This window comes from Hippocampus bargibanti, linkage group LG07 (assembly GCF_051943395.1).
Source record: "Hippocampus bargibanti isolate YZ-2025 linkage group LG07, ASM5194339v1, whole genome shotgun sequence".
In the NCBI taxonomy this organism is placed as follows: Eukaryota; Metazoa; Chordata; class Actinopteri; order Syngnathiformes; family Syngnathidae; genus Hippocampus; species Hippocampus bargibanti.
In genome coordinates, this window is record NC_142740.1 from 14719615 (window position 1) to 14735036 (window position 15422).

At 39.8% G+C, this 15422-nt stretch overlaps 1 protein-coding gene across 2 annotated transcripts in view; it reads left to right on the plus strand.

Moving 5' to 3' along the window:
• The first annotated feature begins 2374 nt into the window (after positions 1-2374).
• ncanb (neurocan b) overlaps positions 2375-15422 on the plus strand; it is a 138434-nt gene continuing 125386 nt past the window's right edge. For both annotated transcript variants that reach the window (XM_089001105.1, XM_089001106.1), the window contains exon 1: positions 2375-2654. The gene's annotated coding sequence lies outside the window, so the exon portion shown is untranslated. The remainder of the gene's footprint in view (positions 2655-15422) is intronic.

Genomic DNA, 15422 nt, shown 5'->3' on the forward strand with positions numbered 1-15422 from the left:
GATGCAGAGAAGGAAGGTAGACATACTGTGTGTCCAGGAGACCAGGTGGAAAGGGAGCAAGGCTAGAAGCTTAGGGTCAGGGTTGAAGTTGTTCTATTATGGTGAAGACAGAAAGAGAAATGGAGTTGGGGTTATCTTAAAAGAGGAGTTTGTTAGGAATGTCTTAGAAGTAAAAAGAGTATCAGATAGAATGATGAAGCTAAAAATTGAAAGCGTGATGTTCAATGTTGTTTATGGGTATGCCCCACAAGTAGGATGTGAGCTGGCGGAGAAGGAGAAATTTTGGTTGGACTTTGATGAAGTCATACAGAACATCCCGAGAAGTGAGAGGGTTGTAATTAGTGGAGACTTCAATGGACACGTTGGCGCAGGAAACAAAGATGATGAGGAGGTGACGGGCAGGTTTGGACTCCAGATGAGGAACGCTGAAGGACATATGGTGGTTGACTTTGCTAAGAGAATCGAAATGGCTATTGTGAATACTTTCAAGTTGATGAGCCATACAATGAAACTCTGGGAAAGAGTACTTGAAGCTAGACTAAGAGCAAAAGTGAACATTTGTGAGCGGCAGTATGGCTTCATGCCAAAAAAAGAGTACGACAGATGCAGTGTTTTCTTTAAGAATGCTGATAGAGAAGTACAGAGAAGGTCAGAAAGAATTGCATTGTGTCTTTGTAGATCTGGAGAAAGCGTATGACAGGGTGCCCAGAGAAGAGCTGTGGCATTGCATGAGGAAGTCTGGAGTGACGGAAAAGTATGTCAGAGCGGTGCAAGACATGTATCATGACTGTAAGACAGTTGTGAGGTGTGCTGTCGGTGTGACTGACGAATTCAAGGTGGAGGTGGGACTCCACCAGGGGTCAGCTCTGAGCCCCTTCTTGTTTGCTATGGTGATGGACAGGCTGACAGACGATGTTAGACAAGAATCTCCTTGGACCATGATGTTTGCAGATGACATTGTGATCTGTAGCGAGAACAGAAAACAGGTGGCGGAGAAACTAGAGATGTGGAGATATGCCCTGGAAAGGAGAGGAATGAAGATCAGTCGCAGCAAGACGGAATATATGTGTGTGAATGAGAGGGATCCAAGTGCAAGAGTGATGCTACAGGGAGAACAGATAAAGAAGGTGGAGGATTTTAAGTACTTGGGGTCAACTGTCCAGAGCAATGGAGAGTGTGGAAAAGAGGTAAAGAAGTGTGTCCAGGCAGGCTGGAGCGGCTGGAGAAAAATGTCAGGTGTGATGTGTGATAGAAGGGTTTCAGCTAGGATGAAAGGAAAAGTGCATAAAACAGTGGTGAGACCAGCCATGATGTTTGGACTGGAGACAGTGCCACTGAAGAAAAGACAGGAAGCAGAGCTGGAGGTAGCAGAGCTGAAGATGTTGAGGTTTTCTTTGGGAGTGACCAGGTTGGATAGGATCAGGAATGAGTACATTAGAGGGACAACTTATGTTCGAGGATTTTGACAGAAAGTCAGAGAAGCCAGACTGAGATGGTTTGGACATGTTCTGAGGAGAGAGAGCGACTATATCGGGAGAAGGATGATGAGTCTTGAACTGCCAGGCAGGAGACCGAGAGGAAGACCGAAGAGGAGGTTTATGGATGTGGTCAAAGAGGATATGAAGGTAGCTGGTGTGAGAGAAGAGGATGCACAAAACCGGGATAGATGGAGGACATTGATTCGCTGTGGCGACCCCTGAGGGGAAAAGCCGAAAGGAAAAGACTACTACTACCACCACCACTACTACCACTACCACTACTACTACTACTACTAATAATAATAATAATAATTTATTTATTTATTCATTGATTTATTCATTTATTTTAAATCAAATTAAAGGGATACAATTTTATTAGGATGCTATTGTCAAGTCACATTTTTTACAAACGTGACAACAGTTTTTGTTTTTATTCACATGTTAAATTTGGTTGTTACTGTACAATTTTTATGTCATGTGCAATAAAAGTGCTGACTGTTGAGTTTTTTAATTTTGATTCAAACCCAAAAATTTGAGTGGGAACAAATTAATGGTACAGTATTTGCATTTATTCCAATTGGAAAAAAATGATTTGAGATTCAGACGTTTTGTATTATGAGTGTGGCCATGGAACAAATTAAACTTGGGCACGAAATTACAGCAGGCAAACAAATTGAATGAGAAAAAGAGATAACAGAATATGTAAGAATTGGCCACATTGTATGATTCGGGCTTTCATGCAGTAACTTATGATCTCTAACCCCCTCCTCCCTTTTCTTGTAAGAACCCCTACGCCGCGCCGTCTCCTCAGCCTGCTCCTCCTCTTCCTGCTGCCACGAACACTCATTAGAATACTGCAGCTCGCTCTTTTGTTCAGTTGCGCTCAGCTGCCGGAGAGGTGAGCATCGCTCTGGTGCTACTCATCATCACCGTCCGCTTACTCCTCTTTCTCTTTTTCCCCTTTTCACCCAGAAGTCACCCACGGATGTCGCTTCTCTTTCACGGATAAAGACATACAGCGAATATTCCAGTGTTTTATTTTCTCCACATATTTTGAGAGACTTTTTTTGGATTCCCTGTGGCTCTCTACCACTTGCATCAAATCCTCAAGCTCCAGGAAGGCTGCGCGAGCATCGCATCACATTTCTCTGGACTGGACCTCACCTCTGCTGGAAGGTGAGTTTGCCTCGAATGCTGGGAAATTGATGACTTTTGGCTGCACTTGGAGATGAGAAAAAATAAAAAAATAAAAAAAATGTATATTTTAACTATATATATATATATATATATATATATATATATATATATATATATATATATATATATATATATATATATATATATATATATATATATATATATATACACACACAATTCAGGATGCACTATTGTACGTAGAATTATTGGGTAAAAATCACTTGTTTGCGTTATTCTACACCAATTGTTTTTTTTCTTGTTACTATGACACTTTTTAGTCCATCTAAAACTTCAACATTGCAATACCCCAACAACACATTCCTCCACTTATCTAACTTTAACTGTTCAGATCATTCATGACAAGGTAGAAAGTCACTTTTCAAAATCAGATGTTTTCATTATCCTCTAACGTCAACACCCAGCTCATTCATAGGTGTGCATTTTTTATTCATCAGGTCTTCCCCAGTTCTCAATATTGAATGAAAAAAAATGAGGATGAAAGTAACAATTTCACTCTCCTGCTTTTGTATTTCCCTTCTTATTCAATCATTCAAATTAGGCCAAATTTGAACTGCTGTGCTCATTTAGCACATTGAAAGTTGATATTACTTGCGGTGGATTTGTTTCATTTTGGTTGCCTCGGGTGCGATGTCTGTTTGTTGGTATTATTTGGCAGGTGAGAAGAGCTATTCAGAAAAGTTGTTTTGACACATTATCACTCTCAATCTTAGACATGTGATGTGTATTCCTTTCACACTCAGCATTGGATTGGATTGGATTGGATTTGCCTTTATTAGTCTCGCAGTGGAGAAATTTACATTTCACAGCAGCAAAGTTATGAAAGGAATGAAAGTAGAAAAACAAAATACATGAGCTGCTGGAAAGGCAGCCACTCTCGCGGCGCCGTCTTGAAGGCAAAAGAACAAAAAACAAAAAACAAATAACAAAAAACAAATAACATGATAACACAAAAACACAGAGATTCATTCATTCTGAAGCACTTTCTGTACCCTCTTTGTTACACAAAGCAGTTCCACATGAAAGAGGAGAGGATCAAAGCGTCTCTTCACCAGTGGATCAGGGACATCATCATCATCATCATCATTGAGGGATGATGGGATGTTTTGAACATGTTTATTTTTTTTCTACCAAAAAGCTTTTGATCTATGTGCTATTTATTCAACAAGTGGGATAGTTCGGTACACTTTTCAGCAGTTACACCATAGATTTGTAAACCCTAATCTAGTCCATATTGTGTGATATTGGCTGTGAAACTTTTTTCAATTAATTTCACTAAGTACGTGAACACCAACCACTTGGGAGACTCTTATTTTGAACGTGCCTGAAAATGACTTAGTGACAGAATGGAACAATGTTTGCCCTTATTACACATTTGTCATACTGTACATTGCTGAATTTACAAAGTGGGGTATGTTGTGCTTGTAGTTCGCATGTCCTGCTCACAGTTCTGAGGTTCAATGTTTGAATCTCGGCTCCAGCCCCTCAGGTGTGGCGCTGAGTCTGCATGCATCCTTCCACCTTCTGAGAACATTAATGCCAGCTTCATGAAGCTGTAAATGTGAGAGTGAACGTTTGCGTGCCTATCTTTGCCCTCTTTTTTTTGTTTGGAGACCGGTCATGTGCGCATGCTGTTTCTTGCCTAAAATCAGCCTGACTGGCTCCATCTCACCTACACCATCGAAGACCCCGAAACTTCCAAAATGTTTTCATGTTGACTCTCTGATTGCATTGTTTACTGCAGATGCGCAGAGGGATCGAAATCTAACCTCGGGTCCTGCGGTTATTGTCACAGGCGTAACATTTTGTTTTCAATAACGATACAATCGCAAACATAAAAATTATGCCACAGCTGTTTATTTTTCTCTCTGCCTGTTTCAGTAGCTCTATAACACACCCCAAGTGTCCTCAACTCATCATTAAAATATAGCAGAGTACTCAAACTCTGTGATCAAACACACACACACGCACGCACCCCCCCCACACACACACGGACGCACTCACACACACACACACGCGCACACGCACACGCACACACACACACACACACACACACACACACACACACGCACGCACACGCACACACACAATTACACACAAACACACGCACACACACACACATATGAAAGAAAAGTCCTCACTTGTCAAAAATGTCCTCACTACGTAAGATCATTGTGGTTCTCACTAGTATAGTCGTACAAACACACATACACGCAAACAGAAATGACCTTTCATTTTCATTTCTATCTTAAACCATTTTATGGACTGACTGGTTCTATGCAGTTTGGGATAACCCCCCCCCCCCCAAAAAAAAAAAAAAAAAAAAAAAAAAAAAAAAAAGCTGTCCACACAAACTTATTTTGTCGACCATGTCATGTTGGTCATGTTCATTCTTTTCGTTAAATAATATAAACATTGGACATTTTTTTTTTGCTACTGAAGACAAATTCCTTCCATTCTATCCGGGTTGTGACTTTTTTTGAAAACTTGCCCGGTGACCTTCTTCATGACCAAAGCCTGTTTCTCCTCTAGATCAACTGGCTCATTGCTCAGGACTTCATTTGAATTGTGTCCGCTTGAGCAACCATGTGTGTGGGGGACCTATTGCTATCATTGCATCTTGCTTCTTCGGCCCTCATGCATTATGTAGTTGTTCGCGTTACAATTCATGTTGCGGATCACAAGCTCTGTTCTTTATGTCATTGTTTTCCCGAGATTTGTTCCTTTGTGCCATCCAGTGCCCAACGTTTTTATATTTTCCGGATGAGTAATCGCTGATTTGAGTGTCATCGCAATACCTCAAGAGGACTTGTTCTTCCTGCCTTTCCGTCCTCTTCTTGAGTCTGTGTAGCATTGTGATTTACTCTTCTCTTGGGGTTGTGGCTGTCACCTTTTTCTTCAATGTTGCCACATTCTGCCTGGCTGAGCGAAGCACAATCCAGACACAGACAAGGGGGATTCGATTTTACACTTGAGTCACAGGTAATTGTGGCAATTGAACAGATTTTTTTTCGTTTGCAATGGGAATACAGTATGTTAATGTAACAATTTTCACCACATCGCCCCCGTCCTCCAAGCGCTCCACTGGCTCCCGGTCAAATATAGAATCAACTTTAAAATACAGTGAGACCTCAACCTACAAACACCTTATCTTACAAACTTTTCTTCTTAAGAACCTCTAATTTATGAAAATTAAACCGTATAATAAGCTGTATTTTCATAATACACACCCACCACGGCTGGCGGAGTGATCTTCGGCGGAAGCACATGATCGAACAGCGCTCCAGCCGACGCTACTTTGCACACCCCCTCTCATTGAATGCACGTCAAGCTTTTTGCTGATAATTTTACTATGATGGGACCGAAAAAAACCCCACCACAGGCTCGTGTTCAGCCCAGGAAGACACAAAATAAAATCACCGTCGCTGAGAAGGAGATAATTGAAAAACACGAACGAGGGGTGCGTTTGTGTGATTTAGTGTCCGAGCACGGCTATGCTAAGTCAACCATTGCTCACATTCTCCGGAACACAGAAGCCATCAAAGGTGCGTCTGTTGCAAAAGGTGTTTCCGTGCTCTCAAAGCGACGGTCTCGAGCAATCGAAGAAGTTGAAATAAACTTTATTTTACACACAGTTTATTTCTTTAATTACAGTCCTCATGTAATGTGCCTCTCTTTGTGACTTTATGATACAATGCAGTGTATTTCCTTCATTACAATACAATATCACATTTATTATACATAGAATAAGGTATTTGTGTGTAGTTTTAAGGCTTATTTAGTTACTACATTTTATCGAAACCCGGGAACGGATTATTCCCATTTTAATGGTTTCCTATGGGAATTTTTATTTGAGATACACACTTTTCGCCTTACACACTATGTCTGGGAACCAATTAAGTTCGTAAGTTGAGGTCTTACTGTACTTCTTAATACATAAAGCTATCCATAACCTTGTCCCCCCATACCTATTTGACCTTCTTCAAATTTCTATTCCCTTTCATTCCCTCAGATCCTCTTCCTCCCTTCACCTCTGTGTGACCCCCCCTGCCCGTCTCAGCACAATGGTGGACAGAGCTTTCAGCGGCTCTGCCCTCAAACTCTGGAACTCACTTCCAACATTCGTAACATCGATTCTCTTCCCACCTTCAAATCCCATCTCAAAACCCACCTATTTAAAATTGCGTTTTCTGTGTAGCTCCTTCTCTCATTTCTATTTATAATTGTATTTTATTTATTGTATTCTATTTGTGATTGTATTTTATTTATTATAGTACCTATGCTTGTCTGTGACTGCAAAGTGTCCTTGAGAGCTTTGAAAGGCGCTTAAAATGAAATATATTATTATTATTATTTTGACCAAAGCTTAAGATGAATTAACTCGACCAATATGTGACATTGTAGACCTGTTTACATTATGGAAGACCTCACAGCAGATATCTTGGTGTTGCAGTGACAATTGCGAGTAATAAATGACCAAGTTCCAAATACATCAGTGGAACAAGAGCACTAACAAGCAAACGTTAATTATACTGTATATGCATCATCAATTTTCACACATAAGATGTTCATGATGTACTTACATTTCTGACATGATCTTCAGGTTGATTGGCACACAAATACAATGCAATCTTTTCATCATTAAATAAGTCACAGACAAAATTTGACACGTTCTCAAATCTAGCAAGAAATCATGACAAATTACAACCTGGTTTGAAAAGATTGACATGTTCAGGTTGAATCGCTAAATGAAATTATATACAAGTTATTGTTCTTTAATTTTTTTATCAAGACAGTGAAATTATCCCAGGTGGATGGCCACACATAAATAATGCAGCAATACTGAGAGAAAACCTCAATATGTACACAGTATTAAAGAAAATGTGTTTTTGTAAAGTTTGCATTGTTTCACATCATCAATGTGTAAATTACAATACAAACATAAGAAAAGCTTCCCATAATTAAAAGTATAAACTCCCAACCAAATTGCAACCTCATTTATGATAGAAAAACTTGTCCTGTGACTGTAAAGTGACCGAGAGTGTTTTGAAACGTGCCTACAAATGCAATGTATTATCATCATCATCATCATCATCATTATTATTATTATTATTATTATTATTATTATTATTATTATTATTATTATTATTATTATGTTAAACAGGAATTGCTGATGAGGATTGCCTATCTTGAATGCTAAATATCCCCCCCACACATCACTTCGCGGCTATCTTATTGGCGTAATTAAAACGACGCTGGCTATCCATCAGATTGATTGACAGCTCAGTGTTCAGCCCTCCCAGTAGAGGGAGACGCAATGGCGCGGTACACGCATGGCTCGAGCCATATTGATTCCGCCGTCGCCAAAAGAGCCGAGTGAATGAATGGTACAGCTGAGCCTAATATCCTGCCCACCTCCATCCTTTACAGCATGTGAATATTCATCTAGCGAGCCCCCTACACGCGCGAGCGCGCACACACACACACACACACACACACACACACACACACACACACACACACACACACACACACACACACACACACACACACACAAACACAAACACACACACACCTTCTTGTTTCAATGATTTTGTGAGGTCCGAATAACTCCAGATAAGGAGTGAGGACTACCGTTGCTGATAAGTTTAGCGAAGAAGTAGTGTTACATTTGAACACTAAATGTCACCCCATTTCCCACGTCAACTTCTTTCAAAACAAAGAAGTAAAAAGTGGACTTGAAACTGAAATAACAGCAGGAGTGAGGTTTCCGAATGGGTACATTCAAAGTCCTCATCCCTGCCGTGAATTTGGTTCAAATATCATTTTACTTTTTGTGGTATGAACTTTTTTCTCTCATTAACCGCACACACACACACATATAAACACAGTGAGTAAAAAGTGTTTGTATCCAATGAAATGAAAATACACACCAAAAAATAATTTTGGGTGAATTTGAGAGGACCTCTCTGAAACTGTAACAGGTGCATATATAGACCATCTAGAAGCCTTTAGAATGAAAAACTTGTGAGGACCAAAAGGTCCTCACTTGTCAAAAATGTCCTCACTATGTATGATATAAAATACAAGACTAGTCATACAAACACACGCAGACACGCACACGCACACACACACACACACACACACACACACACACACACACACACACACACACACACACACACACACACACACACACACACACACACACACACACACACACACACACACACACAAACACAAACACACACACACATTCTTGTTTCAAAGATTTTGTGAGGTCCGAATAACTCCAGATAAGGAGTGAGGACTACCGTTGCTGATAAGTTTAGCGAAGAAGTAGTGTTACATTTGAACACTAAATGTCACCCCATTTCCCACGTCAACTTCTTTCAAAACAAAGAAGTTGAAACTGAAATAACAACAGGAGTGAGGTTTCCGAATGGGTACATTCAAAGTCCTCATCTCTGCCGTGAATTTGGTTCAAATATCATTTTACTTTTTGTGGTATGAACTTTTTTCTCTCATTAACCGCACACACACACATATAAACACATAGTGAGTAAAAAGTGTTTGTATCCAATGAAATGAAAATACACACAAAAAAATAATTTTGGGTGAATTTGAGAGGACCTCTCTGAAACTGTAACAGGTGCATATATAGACCATCTAGAAGCCTTTAGAATGAAAAACTTGTGAGGACCAAAAGGTCCTCACTTGTCAAAAATGTCCTCACTATGTATGATATAAAATTTTAGTAGTCCTCACAAGACTAGTCATACAAACACACGCAGACACGCACACGCACACGCACACACACACACACACACACACACACACACACACACACACACACACACACACACACACACACACACACACACACACACACACACACACACACACACACACACACACACACACACACACACACACATACACACACACACACACACACGCACACGCACACACACACACACTAAATGTATTATTCAAAGGAAGCGTTTTGACTATTAAATACTCTAAATAAATAATGACACATGGTAACTATTTTGTGTGCTGAATTAATGAATGTCAAGCAGTGATTAGGGGCAGACAACGGATGAGGACTTGGAGTTATACAGTAAAGTCTTGTTATATCGATATTCAAGGGAGTCCGAAAAAATATCGATATAACCGGGACTATCGATATATCCGACCCTGTTTGCATGTAATTTTCTCAGTGCGTGCATAGAAATAATATCGATATAACCGGGACTATCGATATATCCGATATCGATATAACGAGACTTTACTGTACTTTGTATTCCTATTCAGCTGTCCGGTATCTTTCAGCTGTTTTTTTTCTTTGTTGGGGGGCACTGTGCTTCTTTCTTGGTGTGATTCGGTGACTGAACATGTTTTGAAGTAACTCCACGGGATATGAAAATACTACTGAGTTGATTCGTTCATGTTAATTAAGACTGCTCTTTTTCCCTGTCTTCCCATCTCATGTGAAAAAACAATAACATGAGGACTAATTCATCCTTTGATGCACTCTGTAACCTGATAAAAAGATAAGATGTCCACTGTAGTATCTGTTCTCCCTGAAAGGGTATCCAACCATCCATTTTCCGGACCGCTTATTCCTCACTAGGGTTGCGGGGGGTGCTGGAGTCTATCCCAGCTATCTTCGGGCATGAGGCGGGGGACACCCTGAATTGGTTGCTAGCCAATCGCAGGGCACACAGAGAGAAACAGTCACTCTCCCACTCACACCTAAGGACAATTTGGAGTGTTCAATCAGCCTGCCATGCATGTTTTTGGAATATGGGAGGAAACCGGAGGACCCGGAGAAAACCCACGCGGGAGAACATGCAAAGTCCGCACAGGCAGGCCGGACCGGGACGTGAACCGGCGACCTCTGCACTGTGAAGTCGCTGTGCTAACCACACGACTACCGGGCCGGCCTCCTTGAAAGGGTAAATCACCAACTGCAATATTATATGACTATTTTCGCACAGTTGGGCTATGCATCATTTTCATAAGTGCGTCACACTAGCATCATTTTTGTTTTCATTCGAAAGGAACTTGTGTGTCGTTGGACAGATGTAAACAAAGCAAATCAACAATTTTAAACACACTTTCACCATTTCACAAATGTGAGCACTCCTTTCACAGTTTTGTAAATGCGTGATTGTATTTTTCGATAGGTCAAAAGAGAATACATGATCAAATGTCAAATTTTCAGTACAAAAATAAACAATGTCAAACTACTTTACCTTCAAATTACCAGAACACTAACAAAGTGAGTTCATCAAAAAGTGAAAGGTCACGTGTAAACACAATTTTTCTCCTGACTTAATGGATATGCCTTAGGGTTAGCGTCTTGGCAGTTAGTGTCTTGTGTTTTGACAAAGTGGTGCATTTGTAGTGCACTCACCTCTTTGCTGGTGGACTCTTCAGATCTTTTAAAAATTCCCGTAATAAAAAAAAATGATACACTTGGTGTGTAATTTATTATTTGTCACTTTATATCTAACCTTTCCATTTCTATTCTTTTACGGGGGTAAAGAAGAGATTGAAAATGACTTGCTTTTTTTTTTTTTTATTAAGCGGCCATGACCCAAGCTATGGAGGCACATCGACATTGTTTACAAACCGTAAACTCATTTGGACCGGAGAAAGCCATCGATTCGCCAACCAGGTGTAAACACACCCTTGTTGAAAAATGCAATAATATGTGGAAAGGAAACGAATATGGAGACTAGAAGAATATCACTTCTGTACAAGTCCTGCTCATGCTAAAGTTCACATCCCATTGCATTTGCTTGCTTTAGTTTTAATTGATTTCTGCTTTGTTGGAATTTCTGACTCATAAAAACATTATTTCCATGTTTAGGATCAGAGGTTGAAAAACAGTTATATAAATGTAAATTCAATACAGCCAAACCAAGCTTTTCATTAACTGCGCCAGCATACATCAACCTTAAAGGACAACCGACATCAGTTTTTTGTTTCCTAACTGACATCAGAAAAACGTTTTATAGCATATAAAATACCCAAAACATGCAGTATGATATTTTTAGTCAAATGCAAAACACCAATAAAAATGACTTAAAGTGTCCAAAATCTGCAAAAAAATTGAGCTGCGAATTGGGCATTTGCAGAAAGTCCCGCCCCCAGTCCGTGACGTCACGCCAAGACGTCTTGCATTGCTGGAGAATCAAAACAATGGCTTCAGATTCGGAGAATATGCTTTCTTGTTACACATTCAGTTATGAATATGATTCAAATAGTTCTGAAGAGGAAAGCATACATGTTTGCAATTGATTAAATAATTTATTCCGTGCCATTTTGAGGCAACATTGGGGGGAAATGTATCACCCAAAAAGAGGCAGGAAATGGCATCCAAGCTCCTCTGAGGAATTAATCAGCCCGTTTCCACAGGCTGATAAATTCCTTCCATGGAGCTTGGTCGCCCTCTTCTGGCGGCTTTTTGGTGCAACACAAGGTTTTCAGACCAAAAAAGTACAGCAAAATACACTGACGTGATGGAAGGACTGCTACAATGTGTCTTTTTTTCGGTCAGGGGCGTTCCTTCAGTGACGTCACGTACGGATTCGTCACCAACTCAAAAACAAGACTTCCAGAATATTCCTTCCTGAAAACGTAAAATATAGCTATATGCGGTGGAATCTTTGTAAAATACGCTCAGTAGAAGTCATTTGAAGCCATTTTACAAATTACGGACACAACTTGTCCGGATACGTCGGTTGTCCTTTAAATGCCCCCGGAATGAATCAAAGATAAAAAAAAAAAAGGATGTCTTTGTGTTTGTGTGTCCTTCACTGCCAGTGAGAGACAATCGAAAAATTTTGCCCGTTAGGTCAATTAACTTGTCTGTCAAAGTCAGAAGCAAAGTGCTGACTCACATTCAATACATAGACGGTGGATTTGGTTCGGCTGTAAACCTTAATGTCTCGCAGGTGACGGCAGTAACTCAAAGGTAGCCTCTGCTACCCTTTAACGGATGTTACACAACCTTCGCTTTCAGAATTTCAACGACAACAATGCCCTTTCCACCTCACTGAGTTTGTTGGATAGCCGATGAAGAGCAGCAATGCAATCCGTAAACATGATAGACTTGTCTCCTTGGCATATCCAATGCGAAATAAATGATTCATTTTGCATTGAAAAACTACTTGGGATGCAATTAGGCTTACGGTGAGTGGGTTCACTCGAGGGCAAAATATGAATATTTTGTAATCTCCAATTTTGAACCCATTCCCATTCTTCCCGTCGGAAATAATGGAAACAAATACAAAGTCACCAATTAACATCTGCATTCACCAACAAACACTCAAATAAAAAAATATTTTGTGAGCCCTGTGCAGCCATTATGAAACAAAGATAACCTCAAAAGCACCATTAACCATTGACTAAACGAAATAAGAAGATGAGCAAGATTTCTAAGCATAATTTACCCCATGGTGGATGTGAGCCCATGGTGCCTTCTTGTTGAATCTTCTGTGAGAGTAGAAATTAAGAAATAATTGAAACTCACACAAAAAGGAGGGAAGACGTCTCTTTGTTGATTTTTTGAGTACAGGGTACAGCATTCTCACCTATTCTAAACTATCTTTCTGCTCCCTTCCCTTTTATTACAGTGACTGGCCTTGGTAGATAGTTTCTTGTAAGCAAGAAATTCTTATACTCATTTCAAAGTTGTTGTGGCATCCCACCAAGTTTCCCCTCCATTCCTTCCTAAATGGTACCTTCTTCACAACACACATTAAGAACTTCACACCAACATTGAATGTATAGTTAGTTGAATGATTAAGTGGGAACTTGAAAGTTGAAGAAGAAAGGTGAATGTGTGCTTACATGTATGATTACATGTATGAGCATTTTTATTATAAGCATAAGCATTCTTCATTGCAAGCATAATCAATGTATCATAAGCAAATGTATGATAAATAAAAACAACAACCCTAACACTTCATAACTTCTTTCATTTATTGTTTTCTATTGTCATTTGTATTTATGTGTTTCATGTCTGTGGTTGTGACCAGTTGTAATGGGTTTCAAAGGATTGAACTCTGTATTTTTATGCAATTTGTGTCATGCTACATCCTGAGGAAGCTACGTAAGGATCAATAGATGTGATTTCTTGAACTTTGTCTTTTAAATGTTCTGTCAAGCCCCGAGCAGGTGTGAAGCTTGACATAAAGCTCTATTGTATTGTATTGTAATGTAATGTATTACTTTATACCTAGTGGATACATAGTGCAACTGCAGCCACTCTTGTAGCATCTCTTCTGTGCGCTTATAATGAGGCGCGCCTTATACATGAAAATGATTTTAAACGATTCATTGAAAGTGTGCCTTTTACTCCGAAGCACCTTGTAGTCCAGAAAATATGGTACTTTGTGAAATAAACAACACAATGAAAGAAGTTGGCATTTAATTCAAAACTATGAGGGTTTTGTCTGCCATCTTCCATGCCTTTTTTACGATGAACAGCAATGAAATATGTTTTACAGCAAATTTGATTGCTTGTTGCTCTTCGTCCAATATTCCAAATAGATCTCAAGAGCAAGATTTGTAAGGCTGGTGGCCAGTTAAAATGTCCTGCCAATAGAAGCAACTGCACTGCCAAGTCTTCAGCCAAGTGATACGCAAGCGCAATGCCGAGCTGCACCTGCTGTTACTTGGTGGAAGCTCCAAGTTGTTTGGGCAGACTTTGTTTTTGCCTTTGATGACATTCACAAGAAAATTGCATTTTGAAAGGCTTATTTCCATTGAAATAGCCTTTAAATAGTTTTGTCAATGTCGGGCAAGATGTGCAACCGCTTGCTTTCCAAATGAGGAAACACCCCCGTCGCCATTGACTCTGCTGAATACAAAGGTCGCTGAAAAGGTAACATGAATAATGAGCATTTTTTTAGGGAGAAAATGTCCTTTCTGATCACAATTAGAATTCTCTTTTCCTCTAGCAATTTCCAAATGAACCACAGGGACGGTTTACCACTTCTATTAACTGTCCCTGTGTCATGAAAGGATAATCAGAAATGCAAAAGACATATTTGTTCATCTGTTTATGTGCGACTTGGGCATTTTTAAAATTTTCCACTTCCTTATAGAGTTGAACCACATCGATGTCATCCTTGTGTTCAGCTCTAATTAGTGTCTTGATAAAAACTCTCAATTGGGGTTTTCTGGAACCCTAAACAAGCTCTTGGTCTTCTTCCGTGATATTTGGCTTACAAATCCGTTGCAAAATGGGAAAATGGGACAAATTATGACACCGTTTATGGGGACACAGTGGAGCAATGGTGTTTGGTGGGAGTTCCCATCCAACATACCCAGATTTGTATGCCAGTCAAAAAACACATACACTGGTGTTTTGAGATATGAGGGACCTGACTTTTCTTCGACAAGTGAAATTTGGCAGCGAGGCATTTCCCTGCCAAGTCAAGCAATTTCCCCTGAATTCTAGTTATATTATTTTAATATATTTAGTGCCTTTGCAACTTACCAACCTTCTCTCTCAGTTGAGAGAGTATCACGTCAACATACTTCCTACCTGAACACTTGAGATGGGACTTTGGTGGTGTTTTTGGGTGCATCAGAGCAAGCACAGAAAACATGAATGGTTGAAATCGGGAATAGCAAAACAGGACTATGTGGAGGATTACCGTTCTCTCTCTCTTTAATGCACATAGCTAAAATCTTCCACCCTTTCCC